The sequence below is a fragment of the Alligator sinensis genome, unplaced genomic scaffold (assembly GCF_000455745.1).
Source record: "Alligator sinensis unplaced genomic scaffold, ASM45574v1 scaffold74_2, whole genome shotgun sequence".
NCBI lineage: Eukaryota > Metazoa > Chordata > Crocodylia > Alligatoridae > Alligator > Alligator sinensis.
In genome coordinates, this window is record NW_005841931.1 from 2663000 (window position 1) to 2671629 (window position 8630).

The window sequence follows — 8630 nt, forward strand, 5'->3', positions numbered from 1 at the left end:
CGACCCCGCCCCCCTCTGCCGGAGTCAGCCCCGCCCTCGCTGCTCCGCCCCGCCGCTCGCTCTCTCGTCTCTCCGGTGTGGCCACGCCCCCTTCGCTCAGTAGCCACGCCCCTTTTGGCCTACGGCGACACAGCCCCGCGGCTCTTTCTTGCGCGCCGCTTCTCTCAGCCGGCGCGTGAGTCCCCGCTCAGGAGCTAGGAGGGGGCGGCGGGATCCGTTTGTGCCAGACTGATCACAACTCCATGAAGTTGCTTGCCCATCAACTCCGCAGGCATATATAGACATATAAACACATAAACATATGTGCATACATAAATACATATACATGCATACATACACACATATGAATACACATATATACACACATGTGTACACACGTGTACACACATACATACACACACACACATCCTATCTTGTAAGCGAGGCTCTGACACCCTGCCCCCGCTTTTCGTGTCCTTCTCGAGCTGCCCTCAGCACATACCTGAGGTCAACCTGCAACCCCCAGTACCCCTGTCAGAGCAGACACATGGCTAGCCCCAGTGCAGAAGCTGTAAATGACACAGGACTAGTAGTGTCTCACAACAGTGGCTTACATAGGCCTCTCCTTGGTTTGGATTCCTCACGTCCAGGATTGATACTACTGGAGCGTAATCTATAACTGATACTACTAGAGTCACACAATACAAAGGCAAATTTGTATTTTTTTAATACAATTTAGGAGGTCAGATCTGATTCCCCGTCTGGCTTTAACAAAGGAAGGACCAGCACTCTCCTCCTCCCCTTCTCTTCTTCCTCCTCCTCCTCCTCTCTCCTGATTAATATTAATGAGAACAATGTTACCCAGCCCATCTGCCTTCTTTTCTCCAGTCCTGCCACCCCCTCCCAGCTTTGCCCAGAGGCAACAACAGAAGGGTGGAGCCTTTAGCTTCAGTTATTAATATTCATATGGCTAGCCAGGCTCACCCTCTCCTCCCCACCCCCATCCCCTGTTAGCTTCCCTTTATAGGAAGGGTGGGATTATACTCAGACTATCCAGGACAGGAAGAAAAAGCTTTAAGGAGGCAGTGGGAATAGCCCTTACAAAATAACTACCCGCTGAGCATAGAACTGGAATCCAGTGAGGAGAAAAACCCGTTAAGGAGGAATTGCAACAATGAGAGAGAGAAGCAACCAATTCATGCTGTGTAGTCTCTTAAAAAAATGTTTGCAATTTATTTTCGCATGGACCTAGTGCAGAAGAGGTAGAAAATACCAAGACTACTGTGACTTCCTCAAACGTGTATATATCTTACTTGGCCTACGAAGGGGATATTCATCGTGCTTCCTCAAATACCAACATTATGAAAACAAAACCTTCATAGAAATTAATAAAAACATCTTTACATAAAGCAAGTACCAATATATGAAACAAGAATATTATTCCATAGGACAATAAACTAAAAAAACCCACTATCTTACCAAAGTGTTTCACAAGCAATTGGTGCATTAAGAGAAATAACCAAAGTTCAGGTTGCAGAATAGGGCAGCAACCATGGGAAACAGGTCAGATCAATTGTTGTGTCCACTAAATATGCAGCACAATTGCACTTTTATGAGTTGGGATACCAAGTAAGAAAATGTTACTCTTCTGTTACTGAACTTCATTTATTTATTGACTGATTGACTGATTGATTTGGTTTAATTAGATTTATAAGCCACCCTTCCCAAAAAAGGGGAGGTGGGAAGGGGAAAAGTTCCAAAGCTGATTTTTCTGTCAGTAGATATCTTCACGGCTCTTCTGTTCTTTTGCTTCATAATTTCTTCAAACGGTTGCTTCCTTATTTGTAAGAAGTAGCAGGACCAAAAGAAGGCAATCTGGGATCCTAAGAAAACCATGACAAGGGTTCTCCATATTACTATTTCCATGCTGCAGTCCCAATCCTCTTCAGATAGCAGTGGCAGAGGTCACCCATGTCAGAGGTGGCTGCTGGACTTGTAAGGATTTTCTTTTTACTCCCTTTTGGGCAAGCTGAGATTCCCTTGTTACAGGAGCATCAAACTTACCCAGCCCCACGGACCAGATGAGTTTCGTGGAACTAGTCTGCAGACTGGATCAGACCCACAGACCAGCCCCACATTCTGATCTTGTTCCAACTGCTGTGGGGCTGTGCCATAGGTGACTGGTAGGGGGTGCACAGGGGTGCCCATGCCCACCCCCAGTGGGGCCGGTGCCCCCCCTGACAGCCAACACTGATGCTATTCGTAGAGCTGGTGCCCCCCGACAGGGCCACTGCCATCAGTGGCTTCTGTGGGTGCCCCCCCAGACTCAGGAGGCACCAGTCACTCATGGGCTATGCTGCACCATTCTGGAGCCATTATCATGTGTAACATGGCTCCAGAGCTACACAAGGCTGCTCTGGGGTTGTGCTGCCCTTGGTGGCCACTCTATGGGTATCATCCAGGGCCATCCAGTGTACCCTGCACACTGCTTGTGAGTCACTCCAAGACTGGGGCAAAACTGGGTGCCAAATGATGCACCTCTATGAGCTGGATATGGTCTGCAGGCTGGATCTCAGTGTGAGGATGCTGAGGGTTTTTGGCTGATGTGATTGCAGAGCCACGGGGCTTTTATCTTTGAAAACTCATTGTGATCAGGGGAGGCCCTGGTCTATTGGAAAAGGGCAAATCTAGTGCCCATCTTTAAGAAGGGGAAGAAGGAGGATCCAGGGAACTACAGAGCAGACTGCATCACCTCAGTCCCCAGAAAAATCATGGAGTAGGTCCTCAAGGAATCCATTTCTAAGCACTTGAAGAAGAAAAAAGTAATCAGGAACAGTCAGTATGGATTAACCAAGGGCAAGTCATGCCTGACCAACCTTATTGCCTTCTATGATGAGATGACTGGCTTTGTGGTTGCAGGGAAAGCAGTCAACGTGATATACTTTGACTTTAACAAGGCTTTTGATACCATCTCCCACAGCATTCTTGCATGCAAGCTGAGGAAGTATGAGTGGATGAATGGACTGCAAGGTGGAGAGAAAGCTGGCTGGATCACCAGGCTCAATAGGTAGTGATCAATGGCTCAGTGTCTAGTTGGCAGCCATTATCAAGTGGATTGCCCTAGGGATTGGTCCTGGGGCTGGTTTTACTCATTATCTTCATTAACTGTCTGGAAGATGGGATGGATTGCACCTCAGCAAGTTTGCGGATGACACCAAGCTGGGAGGAGCAGTAGATCTGCTGGTGAGTAGGGCTAGGATTCAGAGAGACACACTGGAGGCTTGAGCCAAAAGAAATCTTGTGAGGTTCAACAAGGACAAGTGCAAAGTCCTGCACTTAGGACAGAACAATCCCAGGCCACAAAGTTTAATGCGAGAGGCAAGAATTTTTGTGGGTGATATTTTTTATTGCACCAACTGTGTGGTGGAATAGACATAGGCAAGCTTTTGGGTATCAGAGTACCCTTCCTCAGGCCCCTGGGATAGAAGCAGACACAGCAGCGTTAAGTAGCTGATGTAACAGAGCTTGTGTAAAACTCCGTATGTAAACAACAACAAGATATAAGAGAAATCAGGTAGCCAACAAGCAGGAGAGAAGCAGTAAAAACCTGATAAAGGAGAAACAAGAGTGTTCAAAAGAGTCCAAGGAAAACTACCCAACACTCTTACAAGATGGGCTTGGGAACAGAAATTAATTAGCTTTTGGGAACTAAGTATCAGGGACCTATCATAGACAATGGTTTAATGGCCCATTATAATGTACCCGATGCTCACTAACTTGTGTACTTCTTAAATGATAACTACCCTTCTGAAAACCGTTGTTCCTCCTTTATCAGGTTTTTACTGTGCTGTGGTATCGGAAAGCTTCCCTATGTCTATTCCAACCATGAGTTGGTCCAATAAAAGGTATCATGCACAAGAATTTTTGCGCCTCACATATTTCCTGGACATCACAGCAACAACATCGCTTCAACACTACCAACACTAAGTCTAATGGCATGAATGACAAAATGTAAATAGAATCTAGACCACCAAATATTAATGCAATGTCATGCTTAGTGCTTTCTCACCTCAGGAATCGTAATGCGTTTACTTGAGTGCCTGGATCAGTCAGACCTGCCATTCACTTTTCCTCCTGCTACACACAGGCCACATCTACACAAGACACTGACTGCTCAGTAGCTCATTACTACTGCACAGTAGCATCGCATGGCACAAAGCATGACATGACACTACTACGCAGTACTAATGAGCTCCTGCACAATCAGCATTACCTAAAACCCGTTTGGCAATGCTACTGTGCAGTAACTCCAATTACTGCACTGTCATTTAGTACTTGTGTATGCAAGTTTTAAATGACTGCAGTTACAACTGTACAATCAGTGTCTTGTGTAGATGCAGCCACAGGTTGCAGGCAGAAGTGCAGTTCCCTGCTGTAACATTTTGTAGGATGTGCTCTGAGTTATAATGATTCCTGGGACCAAACAGAAGTTCACTGTTGGTTCCAGGGGGGAAGAGACTCTGGCTGCTGGCTGGAAGACTGCAGCTGGTTTCCTCTAGCAATGGCCCCTCCTCTCTCCCAGCCTATTCCTGTTTCAGAATGGGAGTGGGGGAAAGGGAGCAGAGAGAGCTCATTCCAGGGGTTCCCCAGCTAGCGCTGGAAAGTGGAGTGGGTGAATTGGAGCCCCTGTCACCTCAGGGGGGCTCCAATACACCTGCCCCATCCTCCAGTGGGGACTGAAAAAACCCCAAACCGAACTCTCTCTGCTTCCTTTCTCCCCCTCCCATTCTGAAAACAGTGAGGCTGGGAGACTGAACAGACACAAGTTACAAAAGATGCTCTGTTTTTCAACGTCTTCATCTGACCCCTCATGCAATGAGGGTTCAGATTTTTCACCCAATCAGCCATTTTTGAAACTGTCTGCAGCTGTGCATTTATGTTTGGTCATGGCTATAGACCACTTTCTGTGGACAGATCAAGTGAAAATTGTCATCTGTGCTCACAGGGATAGTGTTGTCAGGGCCACTAGAACAGCAGGTTTGGAGCTGAAACCTAATTGAAATATATGGTACAGTTTCCTTAGAGCCAATATTTTAGAATGCCTGCAGACTCAGGCAAATATGACTGTATCACTCAAATATGCTCTTTTCACATATTCAATTTTTTCTCCAGAACCATGAGAGAGAAACTTAGGATATCCCTATTCAACACAATATAGTGCCTTGTTAAGATACACAAACAAGCTGTAAATGAGATAACTTGGGTACAATGCATTATCAGCGTAGTCATATTAGCCTGGCACTCAGTCCAAACTAATTAGCTCTGCTGAGCAGTGGCGTATATTAGCTCAGGTGGAGCAACATGTTCCTGGGACTTTGCTGTTTCTAGTATCTGATATCACTAGGCCTCTCTATATGGCACTACACTGTGCTGTGTTGACATGCTTTCATTTTCATTCAGTGAAAGATCAGATCAGATAATTGCAGGGGGTCCAAGAGGTAGAGTCTCTTCTTGGCTCTATAGTACCCATGCCTAAATGTGGCACTGACTGAGACATGTTTTTGTTCTGTTTTATTCTATGATATAAGTACTAAAATACAGCTGCCCACTTCTCCATCACCGAGTGTTCTTTTAGGCCTGAGGATTTGTAAAGAGAATAACACAGTTCTAAAACGTTTCTTGAAATGTAGCAGACAGTAAGTCCATTATTGATGGGGTTTTCAGATGCCTTCCTCGGAGCCTATCTATAGTGGACAGTTTAACAGGTTGTACCTGTATGGCTATACCACTACAGTTAAACTGATAGAAACCCCTTTGCAGAAACTTTTATTTTAGAATAAAAGTTCCTCTTTGGTTTATCTTAGAGCATAGGTGGGGAAAATACAGCCCGTGGGCCAGATCCAGCCCACCAACTGATTGTAGCCAGCCCATGGGCAGGCAGCTACCAACTCATGGGATCCAGCCCATGAGGGACCAGCAGCTCCAGCTGCTGAGTCATGCCAGGGACATCCCAGCCACTTCTACAGCTTACACCAATTCCTGCCATGTGTGCCAGAAGCAGTGCCAGGTGGGCACCGGCATCAGCTGTGGACGTGGCTGGTAGGTTCCGGGTGGGGATCAGGGCATCCATCCGGGTCCACAGAAGACACTGCTGCATCAGCGCATCAGCTGTAGTCCCAGGCAGTTGCCCTGATACCCACTGGGAACTTGCTTGCAGTGTCCACAGCTGGTGCTGGTGCTGGTGCCGGTGCCACTCAGTGCTACTTCTGGCATGCAGACCAGGAGTTGGTGTAAGCTGCGAAAGGGGCTGGGATGTTGTGGATTGGGGCATGCTGTAGCTGTGGGGACAGTTCAGGCTGGGAGTGGGGGGAGGAGAGAAAGAGAGAGAGAGAGATTGGGGCATGCTCTGACTGGGGACTGTTCGGGCTGGGGCCCAGAGTAGAGTCGTGACCTTGCTCCCTGTGTACAGGGCGGTGAGAGTATGGGGCTGGGGCCCTGCAATCCCAGCCTGGCCCCACCTGCCCACCCATTCCGCTCTTGGATGCCACTCCCCCAGATCCCAGCCCCAGCCCCAGCCTCATCCTGGCTAAGCATGAAGCAGAATCATGATCCGTTGCAGGCAAGGGCATGCGGGGAGCGGATTATGGCTCTGCCCTGGGTCTTGGCCCCACACCATCACTGCTCCACAATCCCAGGGTCTCCATGGAGACTGGATGGGACCTGCCCAAACAGGGTGCTGGGTCAAGCAGCCAGGATGGGGCCACTTAGGGTGTTTTGGTGAGCTGCTGCACAGGGGTTGATGCTGACCCAGCCTGTGACACTTCACCAAAACTCCCTATATGGCCTGTGGCCCCAAATAATTGGCTACCTCAGGCTTAGAGCTTTTCCAAAGGGCATAAATTGACCTGGGAAGTTACACTGGCATAACTGAATTCACACTCTACCAGCATCACTTTTCTTTGTAGGCAAGTCATTAGAGAAACCACTTCCTCATTTTAGGAATCCTGCTAAAATCACCGCATCTTAATCTTCTTTCTTCAGAAAAGATTCATATAGAAAAGAACAGAACAGAACCATATAGTATAGTGTAGATATTAACAATATAACTGACAAGAACTGAAGTCCACTGAGTCTCTTGACCCTACTCAGTTTAATTTTAGCCTGGCTATGACATGAATACTCTTTGTTTTATGTATCAGTGATCTCCTTTGATTTCCTTATGATGAAAAAAGATTGGGTACATGCTTATTTTTTCTTTCTTTTTTTTTCTTTTGATCCATCTGATGCCTTTGATACTATTGACTACAAAGAATCATTGACACCTCCAGGCCCTAGTAGAGGGAAATCGAACTGCTTCTGCGTGGCACCATTCTTTAATCTCTTAGAAGACTCAGAAGTTAGGACTGAAAGATGGGTCATGTGTCCTAAGGCCATTCTCATGGAGCATGTCACAAGGTTCTAGTTTGTCAATCTTTCATTGTATCGACATGTATAGGATACTATAAAACAAGGATTAGAATGGAAGGCAGTAGCGCATAGCTCCTTTTTTGGTGAAGGAGAATTTCCCTTTCACTCAGTAACTTGGAGCAGCAATACACCCCCTTCTCATTGGCTGGCATGGTACATTTTTTCTCTGATCCTATTTCAGTGCACTTAACTAGTATTGTTAATATGCAAATGACAAGGCAGTTCTTTGTCTCTCCTAAGTCAGAGCTGGATTTGTCAGTTTTTCTAATATCTAGCTGAGAATGAGACAAACTAATAGAGATGGCTAAAGATGATGGCCCCAAGAGAGGACACAGAAAATACGGAGTTTATACCAACTGGCAGCAAGAAACAAGAAGTCATGATATTAGATCCCTCAATTCCAGAAACTGTTTTGCCATTTGTTACTCCTGTTCACTATTTATGTATATGATTTAATTATTAGCTGCTTCTGGATTTCCAGATGACAGTGAATACTAGGAGCAGCTTTCTTCTATCTGCACTCGGCCTTTTATTTTGGATTAAGGCATCATCATGGTAATCCATATCTTCTCCTGTCTTCAGGTTGGATTACTGCAATGTACTCTACATGGGGGCACAATTCAAAATTTTCAGCTACTGTGGAATATGTCTACTTTTCCAGTAGTGATTATCACTGAAAGTACTCATTGACAGTACATGACTAAAAGCTGCCAAACCTCCAGAATTTGTTTGGAGGTTCCGTCTTTCTGCTTACCTCATTGGTTTCCTCCTCCCTTGAATTTCTACATTTTTGGCAGTCACCCAGAGGACTTTGTTTTATAAAACAAACACACACTCAAACACTTTTCCTCTCAGCTACCACTAGTGTACATTCTATATCTCTGCTAAATATGAGGCAGATACATGACTGTGAGATGCCTCTTTCTTACCCTGGACAGTCTAAGGGCTGTTCTAAGCCATGCAGCTAACCACTGGACACATCTACATGTGCAAATAATGCAGTGTGGAGTAATTTACTCTAAAGTAAACCCACCCCAGGCAGGTGTAATCACATGTGGATATTTGAGAGGAAATTTGCTGCTCCTTGCAGCAGTCTGCTCCTACCCCAACTGGCCCTGCACTGGCCACCACCACCAGGAGGAGCTGGAGGCACCAGCCACAGCTGCTTGTGCCCAGTGGCCATA